The following is a 21,014-nucleotide window of genomic DNA, read 5'->3' as shown; positions in this document are numbered from 1 at the left end:
TGTAGTATTTGACAATGAAATTCCATTTATTTTTAGAGAGCTCAATTCATATTGCCAAAGGCAGAGTAATGAGCATATAATAAAGCATAAACTATTGAATATCATTAACATGATCATATGCAACTGTTTCATAAATTAATATAAGTACCACATAAATGTGCATCTTCGTATACTTTTTAAAATGCAAACTAGTTACATATCTATATCATAAATTAGTTAAGATCACTGGCACAAGAGACTAAGCTAAACTTTTATATCATCCCCAATATTTTTGTCAAATTTTCTTTTCTCATTAACTTTCACTTTAGGGCCTTCTTTTCTTAGCAAAAAGTTATAAGTTGATATACTTGGATTTTAGTCTCCTTTGAGTAACCTCTTTTCTTTCCACCACTAGTTAGTCCCTCATGAAAATACCTGAGGAATAACATCCCATTTTGCGTGCAAGATGAGTACCCAAGTCGACTATCTGTGCCTACTCTTGCCTTGCTTTGTTTAGGAATGTGGTGGCAGAGACAGGGTTGTCAGGGATCAGGTGGCTGGAACCATAGTGTTAAGAATTATGGGTAGCAAAATGAGTAGCATAGAAAGGGAGTACCAGGGAAAAGGTAATTGTGACTGTAATTGCTGAGTTGTAGTGGCAGGAAATTGGGTAGCAGCAACAGCTTTGCAGGAGTTGGGGTAGCTAATACAGGCATCCAGAAAAATTTAGCAGGGACAAACAAGGATAGAGAAAGTGAAAGATAAAAGTTGTGAGACATTGTGGGAATTCTTTGTCTACCCATGCTAAAAACATGGAGGAGGGCTATTTTAAAATAAAACTACAAAAGAAAATTTAAAGTCTTGGTGCAAAAAAATCTGTCCAGGAGTTATTACATTGAACAGAGAATTCAAAATGGTTTTTCTTCATGAATACAGACATCAAAGATATTATCATAGTTATTTCAAAATGCAAATTAAAGGGGAAAATCAGTCAAGAGGAAAAATTTATATTGAATGTTAATATTTAAGAGGAAAAGAAGATCCTAGGTGGCAGACTAAAGGCAAAGCAATATCAGAGCACTATATGGTCAATAATAATTAAGAAACTTTAATTGAAAAATTGAGCTGGAATGTACACATCAGGCAAAGGCAAGCCTACCTCCAACAAAGAAACACCATAATGTATATCTCAGAAAAAGTAACCAAGTTCCTTATCCTTGATTTCAATGATAAATATTACTCGCCTTACACACACACACACACACACACACACACACACAAATATATGCAACAGCTCAATCTACTCACATTAGTTCAACGTGAATCAAAGATCTTCCTGTAATATCTGAAACTCTCAAAGTTTCAAGTCTTACTCTGAAAACATTACAGGACGGAATAGGAGAAACCCAACTTCTCCTTGGCACAGGCCAAAATTTTCTTAATAGAGACCCAGAAATAAAAAAAAAAAAACAAAGACTAATGGGACAAATGGGATTGCATGAAATAGCAGAGCTTCCTCATGGCAAAGGACATAGATAGCAAAATTACTAGAAAGCCGACGGATTGGGAGAAGATCTGCACTAGCCATACAATGGACAAATCTAAAATATACCTGCAACTCATATCTAAAATATCTAAAATATATCTAAAATATACCTAAAATATACCTAAATCTCAAAAAATTAAATCCCCCAACAACAAATCTTCCAAGAAACAAATGCCCAATTAATAAGTGGGCTAAAAACTTAAAGAGAAACTTCTCTGAAGAGGAAAGAAGGATGGCCAATAAACACATGAAGAAATGCTCAACCTCTCTAGCCATAAAAGATTTGCAAATAAAAACATTGAGGTACCACCTCACACCAGTTAGAATGGCTATAATCAAGAACTATAATAACAACAGATGCTGGAGGGGATGTAGAAAGAAGGGAACCTTACTACATTTTTGGTGGGAGTGTAAACTTGTTCAACCACTGTGGAAACAGTATGGAGGTTCCTCAAAAGACTCCACATAGAGCTCCCCTATGACCTAGCAATCCCACTGTGGGGCATTAACCTACATGATCACAAACAAGACCATAGTAAAGCTACCAGCACACCTGTTTATTGCAAAATTATTTACCTTAGCTATGATATGGAACCAACCCAGATGCCCCTCAGTAGATGAATGGATCAAGAAAATGTGGTATATATACACAATGGAATTCTAGGTCTCCATCAGAAAGAATGACATTGCCCATTTGTTAGGAAATGGAAAGACTTGGAAAAAATTATATTAAGTGAAGTATGCCAGACCCAACGAAACATAGGTCCCATGGCTTCCCTTATTTGCAATAACTAGTATATGTCTAAGTCAAGCAGAAAAGGTCAAATGAAGTTGATGTTAGTTGAATGAACCCCAAGATAAGTTTTTTTTCTTTCATGCAGTTGTTTCTAACATATTTATAAGATGATTTCTATTTTGCTTTGTATGTCCCTCCCCCATGGTATAACCCATGCTTTCACTGTATTTGATGTTTGTATAATTTGTGGAGAGGAAGGGCAAAAACAAATCGTTTAACTAGGAATACAGACGGACCCATTGCATCATTGAGATGTACAAATCATTATGTCGAAAAATGAACTTTACAACTTTGGTGGGGGGAGGAGGGGTTTAGCCATCTACTTTCCAGCTTATCTATTGGTGTAGAAACAATACGTAATACAAAGCAATACAAACCAGTTCTTACTATAAATAATTTTTCTCTGAACATCTTAAAAATAAATTCTGAGAACATGAAATAAAAAATCTCTAAGTTTAAAACAGTCTTCTAGACAAGTTAAAGAATTACTGAGAATATGTATTTTAAGAATAATTTCAGAGAGCTTGAACTCAGGGCCTGGGTTCTGTCTCTGAGATTTATTACTCAAGATTAGTGTTGCCACTTTGAGCCACAGTGCCACTTCCGATTTTCTCATGGTTAATTGAACAAAAAAGTCTCACCAATTTTCCTCTCCAGACTGCTTTAAACTAGGATCTAGAGGTCTCAGATCGCTGAGTAACTAAGATGATAGTCATGACCCCTGGCACCTGGCTAGAATAATTGCTTACCTGAGACAGAGACCAGTTAGTATTAAATGTCAATCATGTTTAACTTTGCAAAATTAAGTTAACTGAAATGCTTCCGCTAGAAATAAGGAATCAAATGTGTAGGTGTGTTAAAAAGTTCTTACCAAAAGCCACATATTTTCCTTGTTTTTTTTTTCTTCCAAAATTGTGTGCTTTCCAAAATCATACCTTATCTTTCCTTGCTGGTTTCTTTAGTTTATCTCATACATGCCCACAGCTCCTTCAACTATGTTCTTTATGTGAAAGCTTGGAAATATCTATTTTCAGTCCAAACTCCTTGTATGCACCTCTCATCCATATATTCAACTGCCATAAAAACTTGTGAAACAGTAATCATCTCTTATCATTACTGGATATTAATGTGTAAGTAAAATTTAAGAAAATAATGAATAGCAGAAATAAATATAACATGATTTCAAAAGTAATTCTAAACATAAATACAATGTTGATTATTTTCTGAGCAATTTAATAAAAACCTCAAGGAAAAGAAATCAACTTTTTTGAGTGCTGATATTATGGTTTAAACTCAGGACCTTACCTTGTTACTTAGGCATTTTCCCTCAAGGGTGGTGCTCTGTATTTGAACGACAGCTCCCTTTCCAACTTTACTTGTGGGATTATATAGAGATAAGAATCTCATGGAATAAAAATCATTTGTGTCTCTATCTTGGGGTTCATTTCACATAACATCTTCTTATATGGTCATATGGTACCATGTACTAGTTACTTCAAGTAAGATTAACCATAGGACCTATGGTTATATGAGCCTGGCTTATTTCACTTAATACAATTTTTTCTGTGTCTTTCCATTTCCTAGTAAATAGGGCGATGTCATTCTCCCTGATTGGAGGCATAGAATTCCATTGTGTGTGTGTGTGTGTGTGTGTGTGTGTGTGTGTGTGTGTGTGTGTGTGTGTGTGTGTGTGACATTTTCTTGATCCATTCATCTACTGAGGGGCATCTGGGTTGGTTCCATATCTTAGCTATGGTAAATAATGCTGCAATAAACATAGTTTGCCGGTAGCTTAGTATGGTCTTGTTTGTGAACATTTGGGCAAATGCCAAAAATTGGATTGCTGGATCATATGGGAGCTCTAAGTGGAGTCTTGGAAAAAATTATATCAAGTGGAGTAAGCCAAACCCAAAGAAACATAGTTCCTATGGTTTCCTTTATTTGCAATAACTATTATATGTCTCGGACAAGCATAAAAGCTCAAAAGCTATGTACATAAGACCAGATAAGATGTTGTTAAACGAAATGAACCCAAAGATAGGGTTTATAATCTACCATGTGTTTTTTTTCTTTTTATGTTCCTCCCGCATGGTGTAACCCCTGTTTTCACTGTATTTAATATCTGTGCCCTGCATCTTGTATACACCATTCTCTAGCTTGGGGAGGGGAAGGGAAAAACAAAATAGTTAAATAGTGATACAGGCTGACACATTGTAACAATGAGATGCACAAGACTCTAAGTTGAAAAAGGATCTTTACAATATATGCAGGGAAGAGGGGAAGGGAGGAGAGGGGAGTGTAGTTGTAGAGGAGGGAGGGGAGGGTTAGGGCAAAAAGTTCAAGACCTCAAATAAATAAAATGGACTAGAAGTATGACAGAAGTAGTTGAGCTGCTTGGTGCTATACAGACAAAATCCTATCTAGCAAGCAGAGAATTCCTGAATAGAATCCTAGTAATATTCCTTTCTTCCACCAAAAAGCCTAAATAATTTTGTCCTATTTGAACATCTAATTTCAAGGCCACTGACAAATCAAGATGGTGATATTTTATTAAAAATTAGGTATTCAAAAGAGAGAAAATTCTTTATGTTTTGAAAAAATTGAAAAGGAAGGAAAATGCATGTGATTTTTGTTAGCTCCATATTTTTTGAAAACATAAAATGTACTCAAGTATTTAATATATATCCATATGTGTGCATATATCCATGTATGCATAAATGTGTGTATGTATATAATCATATATATACATACATATATATGTATGGTTCATCTCTTTTCTGTGTAGCAAATGGTACAAATGAATCTGTACAATCACTACTCAAAGGCATGAATAGACAAAGAGAATAAGCAGAGAACTCATACTCAGTAATCTATGGTTATCCCATAACCCTGAAGATCTTTTACACCAGTCTGCATGTGTCAGTTAGTGCAGAACAGGGACAATAAGATGCCAATGAGATACCAGGCAGATGACATGAGAAATGAGAGATAAAAATGGTACTATATTCTTTTTGATGCGTAAGTAGAATTTCCAGTGTGTGTGTGTGTGTGTGTGTGTGTGTGTGTGTGTGTGTGTGTGTGTGTGTGTGTGTGTGTGTGTGTGTGTGCCAGTCCTGGGGTATGAATTCATGGCCTGGATGCTATCCCTAAGTTTTTATGCTCAAGACTAGCATTCTACTACTTGAACCACAGCTCTGTTTTTTTTGGTGCTTAATTGGAGAAAAGAGTCTCATATAGACTCCTGCCTGCACTTGCTTGCAGTTATAATCTTCAGATCTCAGCATCCTGAGTGCTAATATTACAAGGGTAAGCCACCACCACCTGCCCTCTACCTCTTAGCTATAACCTCGGCCTTCCTCTGAGTTCCCGAAGTGTATGTCTCACCAAACTCATATTTTTTTTGCCAGTGTTGTGGCTTGAACTCAGAGTCTGGGCATGTTCCTGAGCTGCTTTTGCTCAAGGCTACATTCTATCACTTAAGCCACAGTGCCACTTTTGGCTTTTTCTATTTATGTGGTACTGAGGAATCCAACCCAGAGCTTCATGCTTGCTTGGTAAGCACTCCACCACTTAGCCACATTCACAGACAAGGGATTACTTCTAACAGGAACTATGAGGGTGGGATTCATTGGCATACTCTTTTCAGCACAGAAATCGCTGGCCATTTCATATCTTTGCCAGAATTTGGGACCAGTGTGAGACTCGGCAATGAGGAATGATGAATGAGTGATAGCCACTAGGCCTCAGAGATCTAGGCTCACGTCCTACAGAGGGATAGGGAATATGGAGCAAGAACTTTTCACAACTGCTACAGCCTAGGAACAATGGTCTCCCTGGAGGCAGCGGGTGTCTGCTAGATGTCCCAATGAGACACCTCTGCCAGAACATAATGTACCCATTGCATATCCCAGCCAAGGCAAGCCTTCTGAGCTTCAGTTATTAAATGGCAGAGAAGGATGCTTTGTTCACGCTACTGGCTCATGCTTAGTATTCTCTGAGGGCTTGTCCCAGCTTGCCCAGGTTGGGGGTCTGGTCATGGGCAATCTGCTGAATGCCCATTATACATAATCCATAAATACAGAGAGACATGGAGTTACTGCCTTCTTTTTTTTTCCCCTTTGGCAAGACTGAGGTTGAAATATGAGCCTAGGCCCTATCACTGATCTCCTCTTTCTCAAGGGTAGCTCTCAGCCCTTGAGCCACAGCCACAACCCATGAGGATATTTTCCTGTGATTTCTTAGAAATAAGAGTGTTGTGGACTTTCCTGCCCTAGCTGAATTTAAATTGGCATTCTCTACATCTCAGCCTCCTGAGGAGCTAGGATTACATACAGGAGCCACTGCCACCTGACTTTCTTTTCTTCTTGTTGTTCTTTTTTTAATCGTGACAATCTGAAATCTTCAGTGTCATTCCAATGGTTTGCATGCAAATAAACTTCTTAGGCCTGGAGTACGAATGTCAGGACTGCCACACACAAATGGAGGGAGACCCTGACAAACTCATTCCTATTTATGTGAATCCTAGTGGAATGTTATAAAAAGAATTAAATTTGCAATTAATTCATGATTCTATTTTAGAAAGCCACACAAAAAGTACTGGATTTATATCTTCCATGGCAGAGGTTGGTGTGCTAAGACTGTGACCACACTTATGGATTGAGCATTGTAGGCTGTGAGTTGAAATCCTAGCATTGCCAAAAATTTATTCATGTATTAAGAAGCCACTTTAGACACATTATTTTCTGAAAAAATATCCTGGGTCTCATAATGATGTATACTTCATATGCAAATATATCCTGTGTGATATGATATAATAAATGAAATGTTATATGTATAATAATACTAAATGAATAAGTGTAATAAACGTCATACTCATTAAACTAATGTATGAATTTTTCCAGTGCTGGGGCTTCAATTCGGGCCCTGGGAACTCGTCAGAATTTCTTATCTTCAAGGACGGTGAGCTTACCCTTCACCCACAGAGCCACAGAGATACCCAGATGCTGAGTTCAAATCCCAGGCCTGCCAGAAAAATGGTGCAAATTCCAAGCCAGGGCCTTATTTTATTTTATTTTTGCTACGCACGGGGCTTAAACTCAGGTCTTGGCATCTCTGCCACAGCTACCCTGGGATCCTAGAACCCAAGTTCAAATGTCGGGGTTTTCAAGAACTAAAATAAAAAGGAGAAGGATAAAATGGAGAAATTCAACAAGGTGGTTTTACATTTTTTTTTCCTTTGCGTTGTGACCATTCTGTGTGTAAATAACAAGGCCCTGAAAGTGTACATGACATTGCATGTTGATATTTGGCTGGCTATTAGGGAAGCCATAGCCAAAACCTAACTTAGGCCTGGAGGTCGAATCCCTGGACTGCCTCTAAGTATTGGCATGAGATTCTAAGAAACCCATGCCCATGTACATACATATGAATGGAATTTTATAAAAGTAACAAATTAGTAATTAGTGTATGAGTATACTATAAAATTATACACAACAATTATATTACATTGACTAATTGTCAGTTAATACTTTATTATGTATTCAACCATGATACTTAAAAGTGGAAGGAATAATTTGAATGTCAATAATGGGTAGCAATATAATATATGTAATTTCATACTATACAGACACCTTTCTCTTGTTTTATACATATATATGTATATATATATATATGTGTGTGTGTATATATATGAATATATATATATGTGTGTGTGTGTGTGTATATATACATAAACACACACACACACACACATACACACACACACACACACATATATATGTATATATATATATATACATATATGCCAATCTACACATTTATCTGTTCATACATTTGTCACTCCTGAGGCTCAGTGGTATAATGATGGCTAGTACACACAAAGCCCTGGATTCGATTCCTCATTACCACATGCACATAAAAATCCAGAAGTTGTGCTCTCGCTCAAGCAGTTGAGCATTAGCTTTGAGCATAAAAGCTTAGGGACTGTGTCTAGACTCTTACTCAAGGTCCAAGATGGGCATGAAAAAAAGATTGAATGTTGTGACTGCAACTCTATAAGGATAGGACTTCAAATACCTCATCACAGAGCAAGCCATGAGTGGTGCTGACAGCTGCCATCTAACCTGACTTAGTCAGAGGTATATGACTGCAACTCAGCCCCACAGAACCAGATGCTGCTGGCTTGCTCACTCCTGTAATCCAAGATTCTAGGGGGCTGAGATCTGACACTGGTGGGTTTAAAAAACAGCCCTGGCAGGATTTGTGTGAAACTCTGATTGTGTATCAAAGTGATAGATATCTAGCCTTGAGGAAAAGATCTTTGGACAGTACCCCCAACATTTTAGTGTAATCCCTGTGGCTGACTCCCCTTCCCCCCAAAATACTCCTCTGAACCATTAGATGTGAACTTTGTGCAGTTTGTGATGTGTTTCTGAAAGAATGGTGATACTGATGAAAGCATCCTAATACTGATGACAGCTTGTGGGATACATCTATGTGATTAGTGTGTCCTGGGGTGTTGGGGCCCTCACGGGGTGCTGTGTGCTGAGTCCTGCACAGGATGCTATGTGCTGAGTCCTTCGCAGGGTGCAGGGTGCTTAGCTCTGTATTGGGTGCTGGGTGCTGTGTCTTTCACAGGGTGCTGCATGATGAGTCCTGTAAAGAGGGTTATTTGGAGCCGGGCACCAGTGTCTCACGCTTGTAATCCTAACTACTCTGAAGGCTGAGACTTGAGCATCGTGATTCAAAGCCAGCCCGGGCATGAAAGATGCTGAAATTCTGATCTCCAATAAACCACCAGACAAGTGGAAATATCGCTGTAGCTCAAGTGGTAGAGCACTAGCCTTGAGCTGAAGAGCTGAAGGACAGAATTCAGGCCCAGATTTCTGCCTACATTTAATGAATGTGATTGTTTAAATGCTACATAAAGTATTGATTAAAATCGATCAATATCCTTTACTAAAATTGTGTATAATTTTATCTTAGAATCATTCAAGAACTGTCCATTCAGTCATAAGATACATCACATTCCATTGGTATTCATATAGATAGTAATGAGTTTCTAAGTATCTCCTGCCATTTGGAGGTGGCAGGACCAGGATTTGAACTGTGGGCGCCAGTTCCCACCATTTTAACCTGTGGATAGGGAACTCATTTGTCTGTCCAAAAACAGCAAGATTAATGATTAGGCAGGCACCAGTGGCTCTCAGCAGTCCTCCTTGATACTTACAAGTCTGTGATGGGAGGATCATGGTCAAATCCACCCTAGACAGGAAAGTCCTTGAGACCCCTGTCCAACTTCAGTGCCAACAAAGACAGAAGTAGAGCAGTGTAGCTCTTGTGGTAAAGGGCTAGCCTTGAGCAAAAGCAGCTCACAGACTGTGCCCAGATCCTGAGTTCAAGGTCCGGGACTGGCAACAAACAGACATACACAACAATCTGTGCAGCCATCCAGCTAAAGCAGGTCATCCTCCTGTCCCCAACAGAATTGGAAAGAGTTCCCTGGGAAAGGGGCTGGGGGAGCATCTGTCATCTTGACACTGACCATGCTGCCTACATCACAGGATTCCAGCCACACTTCATTCTTTCATTGCTCTTTCTGACCAATGGGCTACAAGAATGGTGGCCACCCCACATTCCATGTTGCCAAGCATCAAGATTCCCTCTGTTGGTTGAAACCACCACCAGCAGTTGAGGAAGGTAGAGGTGGCTGAGTGGTGAGCTAGAGACATGAGGCAACTTTGGAGTAGAGTAGGAAATTGACGTCCTTGTCAGTGAGTGGGAGAATAGAGGGTTTCCCAGAGCCTAGAAATGTGGCCAGCCCACCTTTCCCATTCCAGTGCTCAGATGTCTGAAACAACAAGACTCCATGAGAGAGCTGCGGGCAAGAAACTACTGCCAGAACACTGGCAGAAGAATCCTCCCCTTAGACTTGCAACATTCAAAAAAACACCGAACATGAAAAAGGGAGGGATCCCCAAAACAAACGCAACTGGGGAGGGTGATTTATCGGAGGGTCCAGCCAAAGGTGATGCTGACTGGGGGTCTCCCCTGCCTTTGGACACAGTCACAGCCAACAGGGACAAGAATATCAAGGGTTACAATACCACCAAGGATCTGCAGAGGCGCTAGCGACACATGGTGCCCACCCTGGACTGCAGCAAAAGAGGAAAACCAGGCACTCTGTGCCAAGATCTAACCACTGAAGCAGGAAAAGACAGACCTGCAGGATCAACTGGAGAAAGAGAGGGACAAGATAGCTGAGGTGCACGAAGAACCAAAAACAGAGCTAGAGATCCACAAGCCACCCATACAGAGGTTGGTTGCTGCAGAAAGTGATTTACAATCTGCAACGGCCTAAGTGAAGCAGGTGGGCCAATGACAGAGAAATGGAGCAAGAAGTTCTCACCTGCCACCTGCAGGCCGCAGAGTGGCGCATGGTGGAGTTCGAGATGGCCGCTTCTGCCGTCACTGCTGCACAGAAGGAGATCGAAATGTTCTTTGAACAGCTGAATGTTGTGACACTTCAGCTCGAGGAAAAGACCAGAAGCTTCAATGACCTGGAGCAAATGAACACAGTGTTGCAGGAGAAACTGGAAGCACTCTGGACACAGAAGAGTAACAGGAAGAACAGAATCTGCAAGTTCCAACAAGTGCTGGTGGGGCAGGAGGTACTGAAGAGACTACTCGATAACCTGAGCTGTATGGTGACCTCAGAAAATCTGGAGAGAGACACCTTCACAGAGAACCTGTGCATTGAGAGTTCCTCATGGAAGGAGGAGGCTCAGTGGCTGACTGACCAGGTGAACCAACTGACAGAGGAGAAGGAGAGAAGGGAGAGGCAGGTGCTGGACCTAGAGAATGAGCTGGGGGAACTGAGAAGGAAGCTGATAGAGCCATCTCAGGCTGAGCAACAGTTGCAGGCCCAGGCCTACCACACGCAGATGGAGTTGAAAAACCTGGAGGAGCTAGGTCATATCCAGGTCAAGGAAAACCAGAAGCTCTGTCTCTAGAATGCGGAGCATTGGAACAACTATGGAGACTGGAGGATAAGGCCCACAGTCGACAGGAGATCCCTGAGACCCCCATGATGCGCAAGTGTGTGTGACCCATAGCCAGAGGAATAGCTGGCCCTGCTATGGGATGCTCTCCACAGGGTGATCGAAGAGATGGAGGAGCTCACCAGAATCCTGAACTCAGAGCATCAGGTGAAGAAACATCTGTGGGAACAGCTAGATCACTTAGAGGAGAAGATAGAGGAATGGAAAGAGGTGTCCAAGAGAGAGAGCCATGTGGCTTGGGAGCTGCAGGAGCAGCAGGAGCAATCCCTGGCCCAGCTGCAGGAGCTCAGAGCCACCTGTCAGCAGCACATTGCCTCCAATAAGCGGCTGAACTCTGAGAAGGAGGCCCTGTAGCAGCACCTGCAGAAGCAGACCAAGCTGATGGATCAGCTGAAGCAAGTGCAAGGCCAAACCAACTAGGGGGGCCAGGTGGTGCGCCCAAAGTGGCAGGACATGCTCAAGTGCTGGGAAGCACCCAGAGCACAGGAGGAGTGCCTGCAGGCCCAGCTGGGCTTCCTGGCTTTCCCTAGGGAAGGGAAAGCCATGAGCCCTGGAGAAGCAAAAGGTGAGGAGGTAACTCCCCCAGACGTGACCAAGCAGAGGCTGGAGACATCCCCCAGACGGGGAGGGATTTGGCTCTGCAAGCGCTCTCGGAGGCTGAGATCCACAGGGGGAAACTCCTGCTACACGAGCGGTGGCCCTGCTGCAGGTGACCAGCCCACCCAGCAGCACAGTGCCAGACAGAGCTGGAGCCACAGGACCCCCGCTCCATGAGCTGCCACCACAGCAGGCGTAGGGATAGGAAGTGGGACACGTGGGCATCCAAGAAGAAAATCTGCTATGTCCATGACCTGCATGATGAGGTGGACTTCCATAGTCCAGCAGATAAGCTCCACCATCGATGCAGCGAGCTGTTGGCACACAACCGCACTGTGGAGGAGTCCCTCATGGGGTGTAAAGAGCAGACATTCGTCCGGGATGAGCTGTGTTGGGAGAAAGCTGAGCACATGTGCTGGCTCTCCCAGGAGAAGATGGAGAACAGAGAGCTGCAGAAGCTGCTGTCGCTCCTTGCAGGGGAAAGCACGGACAGCAGGCTCCAGCCCCCTGCCATCACCACTGCTTCAAATACCTCAGGCTCTGTGGTGAGCGAAAGGAGGGAGGAGCAGAAAAGTTTTGAAGATTTGCAACTTCAAGACACCTTGGAAACTGCCAGAGAAGAGGTCGGAGTTCCCGACCCCGTAGATAACTCCCCCATGGAGCACGTCCTGCAGCAGATGCCCCACATCAAGAGTGGCCTGCAACTCGTGGGCTCGGGCAAGGAGTGCTCTCTCCCTTTCTTCCGTAGACTGATCTGGATGATGACTCTCTATATGACATACTGACTTTCAAAAGCCTAGGCAGCCACCAGAAGTAGATGGCCAGATGGCCTTCTCTCAGGCCTTCATCTGCCACGAGATGGGATGGATAAACTGTGGGTAAGGTAGGGCAAAGGCTGCTGGGTTGCAACCCAAATTCAAGGGACATCTAATGTCACATTGGTGGCCAGGGAAGAGACCCATGTTATGCTTATCACAAACAATAAATTGTTTTCAAAGGGAAGAAAAGCCTCCAACAAAGATTCGTTCTTCCAGTCCTGGGTGTTGAACTCAGGGCCTGGCCACTGTCCTTGAGCTCTTATGGTCAAGGCTGGCACTCTACCAGTTGAGTCCCACCTCCCCTTCAAGCTTTTTCTGTATGGAATTGAACCCAGGGTATCAGTCATTCTAGGCAACCATCTACCACTGAGCCACATTCACAGCTAGGATGATTCCTCCCCCCCCCCCAAACCCATATGGCCATTCCTCAGATAAATAGGAAGTAGGGGCTAGGACGAATATGAAGCACAAGTATTGTTCACACAGAAATACTCCTCTGCCCCCTCTTTGATCCACTTAGTTGAACTTTCTATTCTAACATTTAGGGATGAGAGAGGGAGAAGTGAGTCCCGAGAGAGGAGTACCATGAGCAGTGGCCCTGTGAGCCCCACAGCCTACGTCACACAAGTGGTCCTCTAGATTCTGATCTTACCTGATTCAATTTGGAGTCTACACTATCTCTCCACCACTTCAAGGCTCAGGATGAAATAAAGGCCAGCCCTGACTTCAGCCCACACACAGGGTAGAAGCTCCTAATCCCAGACTGACTTCCCAGAGTTAGGCTGGACCCACCGCTCATCACAATGTTGGCAGTGATGACCTCATGGATGGATTCCAGGAAGAAGGTCTATGGCAAAGAGCAGAAGCAGCAGGGTGAGAAGGGTGGAAGGAGGCAGGGTGATTGCTCTGGGATCTTCCTCCTTGGAGCCCTCCCATCAAGCCAGAGCCATGCTGACCCAAAGCATGGCCAAGGCCAGGGTGTGAGATCAAACAGGATTCATTTCAGGGACGCAAAGCTGGTTCAATATACGCAAATCAATTAATATTATTCATCACATCAACAGGAGCAAGAATAAGAACCACATGGTTATCTCAATAGATCCATAAAAAGCATTCGACAAGATCCAACACCCCTTTATGATGAAGGTTTTGGAAAAATTAGGAATCCATGGAACATTCCTCAATACAATAAAGGCTGTATATAACAAACCTACAGCCAGCATTATACTTAAATGTAAAAAACTAAAGCCATTTCCTCTTAGCACAGGAACAAGACAAGGATATCCACTCTCTCCACTTCTCTTCAATCTAGTATTAGAATGCCTAGCTACAGCAATAAGACAAGATGCAAAAATAAAGGGGATCCAAATAGGGAAAGAAGAAATAAAACTCTCCCTCTTTTCAGATGACATGATCTTGTATTTAAAGAATCACATAGACTCCACTCCCAAATTACTCAAGCTGATTCAAAACTTTGACAAAGTATCAGGGTATAAAATTAACCCCCCAAAATCAATGGCTTTTCTGTATGCCAACAATGAGAAAAGTGTGGCTGAAATTAGGAAAGCAACTCCATTTGTAATAGCCCCCCCAAAAAATAAAATACCTAGGAATTAACTTAACTAAAGAAGTGAAGGACCTCTATGATGAAAACTTTAAAATATTGAAAAATGAAATCAAAACAGAACTTAAAAAATGGGAAAACCTCCCATGCTCCTGGATTGGAAAGATTAACATCGTGAAAATGGCAATACTTCCCAAGGCTATCTACAAATTCAACGCGATACCTAGGCTCTATCCCTGAGTTTTCTATTTTTTTTCAATGTATGTCATTTTACTTTTATTTATTTATTTTTATTGTAAAGATGCTATACAGAGGGTTACAGTTACACGAGTGAGGTAATGAGTACATTTCCTCTTGAACATTGTTACCCCCTCCATTGTTTTCCCCCTACCATCCCTTCTCTCCCTACCTTCCCCGAGGTTCTTTTTTCTAGGTCTTTTGTTGTTCCATATGAATTTTTGGACTGTTTTCTGTATTTCCGTGATGTACGTCATTGGTATTTTAATAAGAATTGCATTGAATTTGTATATTAGTTTTGGAAGTATTACCATCTTTACTATATTAAGTCGGCCTATCCAAGAGCATGGGAGGCCTTTCCATTTCCTAGTGTCTTCTGCAATTTCTTTCTTTAACTTTTTATAGTTTTCATTAAATAGTTCTTTTACATCTTTGATTAGGTTAATTCCTAAATATTTTATTTTTGGGGAAGTTATTGTGTCCCTGAGTTTTCTTGCTCAAGGCTAATGTTCTGCGACCTGAGCCACAGCCCCACTTGCCTTTTGATGGTTAATTGTAAGTAAGAGTCTCAGGGACTTTGGTGGGGGACCCAGGGAAGGAAGAGAAAACACAACTCTGGTGGGCAACCCCTGCCCCCTGTTGGCCAGATGCAGGATATGCATCCACATGCCATTGTTCTCTAGACTTCAATTTTGGGAAGAGACCAGGGCCAACCTGAATTTAATTCACCCTGAGTGCTGATGCCAGAGCAGGTCTGTTCCCCCTAGGCCATGAGAGCTCCAGGAGGCCCAGCACCCAGGGGTACAAGGAAAGGAGAGGTCAGTTCCAGGCCGAGCTAAGAGCCTTTGCCCACAGACACCCCAACTTGGCCTTCCCTTCCTGATCACCATAAGACCTGTCAAAGAACAACCCAAAAAAACAAAATTGAAGCTATGGCTCCAAGTGGTAGAGCTCTAGCATTGAACCAAAGAGCTCAGGGAAAGGGACCCCAAGCTTTGCTTTCAAGACCCCCAGTTGACTCTCCCCCATAAAACACAGGTTGGCTAACGTAAACTAGTAGGATTTTTGAAGTGTTTCTGAAGAATGGTGATGCTGAAGAAAGCACCCTAATTCTAATGACAGCTGAACTTGTGACATACAGCTATGTGCTGAGTCGTTCACAGGGTGCTGTTTGCTGGGGCTTTTCCACATTGGGGTTTTGTGCTGAGTCCTCAAAAAGGTTCTGTTTGCTGAGTCAGCCCAAAGGGTGCTATGTGCTGAGTCCATTACATAACGTACTATATGCTGAGTCCTTCAAAAGGTGTGGTGTGCTAATTCATCCCAAAGGCTGTTGCTATGTGCTGTGCCCTTGAGAAGAGAGGGATGAGGTGAAATTTTCAAGTACTGTGTGCCAAGTCCTTTACACAGGGTGCTCTGTACTGTCCTTCAAATGGTGCTGTGTGGTGAATCCTTTGTCAGTGTGGTATGTGCCGAGTCCTTCCACAGGGTGGTATGTGCTAGTACTTCAAAATTGTGGTATGTGCTGAGTCTTTTGAAGGGTGCTGTGAACTGTTTTACACAGGGTGCTACATACTCAGCCCTTCAAAGGGGGCTGTGGGTGCTCTTAACATAGGTTGCTATGTACTGAGTGCCTGGGAAAGAGTGCTACACGCTGAGTTTTTCAAAGCATGCCATGTGCTGAGTCCTTTACACAGCGGGCTATGGACTCTCTCCTTCAAAGTGTGCTGTGCTGTGTGCTGAGTACTCTACACAAGATACTATATGCTGAGTCCTTCAAAGGGAGCTGTATGCTGAATCCTTTTTTTAAATTTTTATTTTATTTTATTTGTGAACATACTGTACAGAGGGGTTACAATTACATGGGCAGGATAATGCATACATTTCTTGCCAAGCATTGCAACCTCCTCCTTTGTTTACCTTTCACATCCCTTCCCAGCCTCCTCCCTCCTGCCCCAATCCCTATACTTCCCCTCCCCCGTCCCCAACCCCCCCCCCCCCCCGCGCACCAACGTTGTAAAGCTCGTTTTGGACGTGACAACTTGTACATCTCATTGTTGCAACAGGTCCACCTGTATGTGCTGAATCCTTTACACAGGGTGCTTTATGCTGTTTTTTGAAGTGTGCTGTGTGCTGAGTCATCTCAAAGGGTGCTATGTTCTGAGTCCTTGAGAGGTTGTTATCCCCAACAGTCTCACACACACACACACACACACACACACACACACACACACACACACAAAATCACACACACATACACGAGGGTCAATGTGTACCTGGTTGCTGTGTGGAGTGGAGGGAGATGGAGGAGAGTCTCCTCCACCAGTGGGGCTAGGGGAGAATCAATTCCCTGGGAAGGGACTGGGGTTGGGGGGTAGTGCTGAGCTGTGGTGAGGCTGCAATTGCCATAGCCTGGAAGCCTTAGGGCCCAATCAGGGCTGGGCTTGTAGCCAAGGGTGGGGGGGAGGGTCCTAGCAGAAGAGTGGACATGGCCAAGGGAAGGAGGGGGCAGGGGCCAGGGCTCACTGAGATGGCAGCAGTGCACAGGGGCATGGGGGAAAGCACTGGGGGAGGGGGCAGGCACAAGGTGGCCCAGGAGAGGAGTGGGGGCAGAGAGAGAGTGGAGAGAAAGAGCAAGCACATGCATAAGGGCAAGCAGTTTCATCATCTGGCGGCCTCCCCAAACATTGCACAGGTCCTGCTGGGGAGTACAGAGCATATGGAGCTGGCACAGCAGGCACACTGCCACGGGCAGCCACGAGGAGGCGCGGTGGCCATGGCAGCCCTGAGACTGAGGTCCCGGTGTACTGAGCACGGAGGTGATGGTGGCAGGGTCGGCCTTGGAAGAGGAGGACGAGCAGAGGCCTTGTGCAGCCCCTCTATGTTTCCACAGATACACCTGCCTCCTCCCAGCAGCATGGCGTGTCAAACATAGCACTTTCATCTTGGACCCGCATTGTCTCTCACAGTCACCCAACAGACATGGCACACCCCTGGCCGGTTTTCAGCCCCAACCCGGTCCCAGCCCTCAGTCCTTGGACTCCAGGCCCACATGCACACAAAGCCACTGCCTACAACTTCTCCCAGCAGCAAAGGTGAGTGGCTGCCAAGGGCCCACAACCTGTGAACCCTCCAGCCCCACTTCTTCCCCCGCTGACATGGACCCATGCCTCTTGCCTCCCTTCTCCCATCCTTCTCTCACCTGCGACGCACCCCACAGTCCGCCATGGCCCTGCCACATATGTGCCCAAGGGGTGGAGGGTGGGGGTGGGTGTCGACCCAGGGATCCCACCCCCATCCCTAGTGGCCAGTGTCCCAGGAAATGGGAAGATGCAGGAAAGAGTGAGAAGGGGGCGCCACAGAGCCCCTGGCCTGGAGCAGTGGGAGAAACACAGCTGTGCATCTGCACCCTTCTTCTCCCTTGTGGGAACCTGGTGGCTTTAGTCAGAGGTGGGGAGCAGCACCTCACCTGCCTTCCTGGTTCTTTTCCTTTTTGCTGAGGGTGGTGGGTGTTGGATGGAGAATATAGGCCCTCCTTGCTGTGTGAGCCCTTGTCTTTTGTGCTCGGTCACCCTTTCACTTGAGGAGGGTCCCAGAAGAGCCCACTAGGGAGGTGAGGGCATTGGGGGTCAGATAGAAGGTGAATATCTGGGAGGAACACACCCCTTCTGACACACATACACTCGGCCTGTTCCCCCCATCCCAGCTGTCAACAGTCCTCAAAGGGTGATCACATTCCCTAGCTCTGCCAGAATCTGCTGGTTCTCCAGGTCCATCTGGTCTCCTAGTCCTCCCCAAGAATCCACCAAGTCACCCAGACTCATCTAGGCTGGAAATAGGGAGTCCATCCATGTATGTAGCCTTTAGGATCTCATCCATTTCCCCAACACTGCCCCCCCAGGTCAGACACACCTCTGGGGCACTATGACCCCCTGCTTGTTTTCAGTCCTGGCTCTGAGGAGCCACCAATCTCAGGACAACACCCAGCATCCTGACCTAAGGTTTTGGTGAATGGGGAGTCAAAGCTGGTTGTTCCCAAGGGAAAGGGTCTGGCCCTGGAGAAAGGGAGAGGCAGGATGGTTCAACATCATTAGAGCGGTGCTTCCTTGGGTCAAGCCCCTGGTTCTGACAATGGAACCCCCGTGCTCCAGCTTGCACCTTGTCCCAGAGGAGGAACAAGCAATCTCAGGAGAGGCACTGCTCTGAGTCTGTTTGTGTGTGTGTTTGTGTGTGTGAGTGTGCAAGAGAGAGAGAGAGAGGAGAGAGAGAGAGAGATCATCTTTCCCTTATACAAGTAGACTGTGCTCAGGTGAGTGATCCGTTGGCAAATTGCAAGTACTGCATGGATTAGTCTTCTGTCACAGTCTGTATGTGTGTGTGTTGGGAGAGCAGGGAGATGAGAAAAAATGAAAATATATTTAAGTCATCATGTCTAAAAAGAGCAAAAGCCTTTTATTTGTGTGTGTGTGTTTGTTGTTCTTTTTTCATCAATGCCAAGTATGAGTCTGGCCATAATTTTTTTTCTCCTTCACCATTTCATGGCTCCTTTGGGGGAAGATTTCAGTAGATGTTCCTTTCCACCTATCTCTTCCCTCTGTCCTGTATCCCACAGTAGCTGCTGGGTCTCCCCTAAGAGGCCTATGTGAACCTCAGACCAGAGTGGACACCTGTGCTTCTGTCTTCAGCCTGAATGCTTGTGAGACCAGTGTGACCACAGCTGCACTCTTCCAGGCAGACCGTTTGCTCTCGTGTGTATAGTTGGAGCTAATTCAAGGATTGAGAATGTGTCTACAAAACATAATTAGGGACTGAGATGTGGTGGAGTAGGGCAGGGGCTGTGAAGCTAGGAGGGACTGGGGAGTGGTGAACGTTGTTACATATTAGACGGTTCACCATGACCGAGGATGAGGGGGCAACCTTACCCAGGGCATTGACGGTGTTCATGGGCATCTGGGCAGGGTGCTTCAGGCCGCCAGTGGTGGCGTGTTCCCTCCTGGGGAGGTGCACCGGTGGGCAGTCCTCCCTGGAGTCCTTCACACTCCAATCTGCATCCCTTTAAGGCCGTTTCCAGCTGGGCAGTGGTAGGCAAGTGTGTTTCCCCTCCTGGAGCTTGCTCGGTATCAGGCCGTGGCAGTTAGCTAAGGCTCTCTGAGTGCCAGTTTCTATAACTTGCTGTAGGCTGTCTGGAAGGAAAAGGGGGAACTCTTTATGTTTGATTGGGACAACTGAAATGCCACCTTTTCCAGGTTTTTTTTCTTGAAGCTGGCAATTTCCACTAACACCTGGGATTATGGGTCAAATTAGATAGACCACTTCAGCCACCAAACAAGGATGTTCAAAGCAGCACAGGCAGAGTTCCCCAGCCAGATGGTCACCTGCTATGAATTTTGTGCTTTGACGGCCTTTATGCAGCAGCTGTTGATTCTCCTCTGGCTCTCTCTAGGGTGACCACCACAGTCGAGGATGCCGTGGGGAGCAGAGATTGTGACCTCGCCATCCCTAGCCTGCTAGTTGTGAACAGAGATGATTCCCAGCATCTGCACTGGACTCTGGGAGATTCAGAAACCCGGGGCACCTCGAGGATCCTTTCTCTTCAACATGAAACTTGTGGGCTGGATGTGGTAGAACATCCTGGCTGGCCCCGGGGGGAGAAGAGGAGGCCCCTTGAGCCAGGCCTTCACCTCATGGCAACCTTGTTCACACTTGAGTAGGGAATTGAGTGCCACAGAGCTCGTCAGCCATTGGCCAGAGATGTTTGAGAAGATAGGCATTCCAGAGGCCCCAGAATCCAGCGAGTACATCGTGGCTCACATCCTTGGAGCCAAAACAGTTAAGTGCGGTGGCACCAGGAGGGTAGAAAGAGGGAAGAAGGAGAACTGGGAGAGGTACATCAGGTTCCCCCCCACCCAGGATGCTTACCTGTATGGGATGGGACATTTCTGTAGTATTGTCATAGGCAGATGCTCATTTATTTATCCAACGACGAGTTACAGTGTGCCAAGTTCCAGTGTGTGGGGAGGTTATAGACGATGAAAGGTTCCAGTGCTGGTTCCACAGCACATGAAGAAACCTTGGCTTGAGCTGGATGCTGGAGCATCACTCTTGTCATCCTAGCTATTAAGGAGGCTGAGTTAAAAAGATAGAGGCTTAAGGCCAAGGCAGGAAAGACTTTAAGGCTCATATCTCCAACTAAATACCAAAAAGAAAAAGCCAAATAGTCTGGTTCAGTAGTTCTGGGCTACTGTGTGGTCCAAGGACCAGCTTTGAGTCACTGAGCAGGATTCACTCCCTTTTCTACCAGGTGAAACACACCTGTAAAATTTGGAGGCACTCATCCTAGATGTGCTTGTGTGTGAAAATTGCTGTCTCTAATGAGGTAATGAGCCCCTGGTTTTATTTTTTCTGAAAAGGATGGGTTTTG

The sequence above is a fragment of the Dipodomys spectabilis genome, unplaced genomic scaffold (assembly GCF_019054845.1).
Source record: "Dipodomys spectabilis isolate Male_0828 unplaced genomic scaffold, ASM1905484v1 ptg000355l, whole genome shotgun sequence".
NCBI lineage: Eukaryota > Metazoa > Chordata > Mammalia > Rodentia > Heteromyidae > Dipodomys > Dipodomys spectabilis.
The sequence above is the reverse complement of the archived record's forward strand: the minus strand, read 5'-3'. Positions refer to the sequence as shown.